The following is a 2,236-nucleotide window of genomic DNA, read 5'->3' as shown; positions in this document are numbered from 1 at the left end:
CCCCATGCGCTACTGTCATGCCCCAGAAACTTCGTCATGCACACAAGATTTCGCTGACGCAAAACAGCCCCAACTGTTTTCAACCTTCGCTGTATGTTTCGTCCACCAAAAACTCGCAACCCTTTGTCCCAACAAAGGTCATTGGCATTTTGCTTCCATCACTGCAATCCATCGCAATGCCCAAAATAGCCACTCGTACTGATTTCAAGACAGCACACAAAATCATCTTCGTCGACGATTTTGGCTTCCACACCAAGCCCACTGAATCGGCTGCCGAATCTGTCACCCAGTCTGTCCCTCGACATCGCGCAGACTCTTTGAGACACACCCCCACGGTACTGCCTCCTCTGTTATGCCTCCAATCCTGGTCCCAGCGTGACTAAAGTCTATCTCAGCCACTGTCTTCTTCACCCTGAACTATCCATCATCAAGGTCTCCACCGAAGACATCAATTCTGCCTCCCCAAAGGCAGTAAGCACAACAAATCTTCGTAGATTCGTCTGCCCTCAACTTGGTCTCTGGATTTTGCTTCCACCTCCCTGAACATTCATCTCCCTGAACATTCCTTCCTTGAGATGCACAACAATCCCTACGTTCTGCCACCAAGGCAGCAAGCAAGGCCAGACCGCATCCACTCCGATATATGCTGGCTCATGATGACTGAATTCCATCTCGGTCATCTAGCAAACGTATAAGGTTTACGTATGCCTAATCTCAAACGCCATCTTCCACAATGACAACTTCAAGGTTTCCCCTCCTTGGGCAACAATCTCATACAAAGTAATTTCCATCGCAAGAGAACAACAATGCAAATTTCAGTTTCGAACCCTTACCGATTTGCCTTCTCGTCTGACGGTCCATCATCAGCAGCAACAAGTTTAGGCTCTCCACGTTTACTTGCTTCTTCTTCTGTCTCGCCCCATCCTTCCCTCAAGGCTTTGACGAAAATACAGAAGCACCCAGCAGCCCCTCCGTTGGACCCTGCTCTCAAGCCTGCCAGTCCATCTGACAGTTTCAATGGCCGAATCAGCACCCATTTTGCGCTGATCCCTTCATCATCACTTTGCGTCGCCCATGGAGTTAAACCCCCCAAAACTCCGCAGCCCTTTTGAACACCAACACTGCCCAAAATGCTAGAAAGTTTACCTCAAATGGTTCGGAACAAATCAGCCCTTCGATCTGCCCTCACAGAACAGCCCATCGTCTGTGCTACGAAACAGTCCATCGTTTCGTCAAGAACGCAAGCTGCGCTCTCCTCCAAAGTTTCTGCCAGTCCCATCGGCAGCAGCAATGTTTCCCTCAAATCAGTGCCTTCGATTTGTCCAGAGAAACATCAGCATTCTCGTTGCTGATCATTGCGCTGGAATCTGCCTATCCCTTGGCAGAAGCAGTAGTCCTCCCAAATCACTCCGTTGATTTGGCCGCAGAATCATTCTAGTCATCCTGCAAAGACAGCAACAGCGCTCTGATACCACTTGTCACGGGGGTGATTTTTTTCGCAACGAAATCCAACCCGTGCGGCAGCCTAGTCCCGACTAGACTCAGCCTTCCCTCGCCACTCCCACTCGTGTTTGCCTAGTAACTAAGCAAGCGGAATACACAAGCAAGAATAGGAATCAAAGTGCACAACAAGCTTTACAGGAAATCTTTCCCAACCTTTATTAATCTCATACACAAAGGAAACTATACACAAATCCGTATGTGTGCTATGCACAAAGTTTACATGCTACACAAGCTACCTCTAACTAGTGTTCTTGCATGCCCCTACATGCTGGACATCCCCACCCGAACGCCCTTACATTTTGAACATTCCCACCCGAATGCTCTTTACATTTGGAACACTCTCACCCGAATGCTCTTTACATTTGGAACACTCTCACCCGAATGCTCACTTCACACACAAGAGCTGCATCTTGTATTTATAGACAAGCAAAGGAGCTGCAAAGGCTCCTCCCCATTATCCCCCATTTTCAGGAACTAGTGGAGCACTACCTCTCCCCCACGCTCCCATGTTTTCAGGACATGGTGGAGCACTACCTCACACCCATTATCCCATGTTTTCAGGACATAGTGGCCCGGCCAGCACCCAAGTTATGCTCCCATGTTCTGCCTCCCATGAAGCTGCCACTTTCCCCATTTTCGGGCTGTCTGCTTGCCAGCCCCAGCTGCCAGTTTCTGCTGCGTCAGCTGCTGACTTAGAAGGTCCATCACCTAAGTCCCACGTCCATGCCAAGTC

Source organism: Populus nigra, chromosome 2 (genome assembly GCF_951802175.1).
Source record: "Populus nigra chromosome 2, ddPopNigr1.1, whole genome shotgun sequence".
NCBI classification, from domain to species: Eukaryota; Viridiplantae; Streptophyta; class Magnoliopsida; order Malpighiales; family Salicaceae; genus Populus; species Populus nigra.
The sequence above is the reverse complement of the archived record's forward strand: the minus strand, read 5'-3'. Positions refer to the sequence as shown.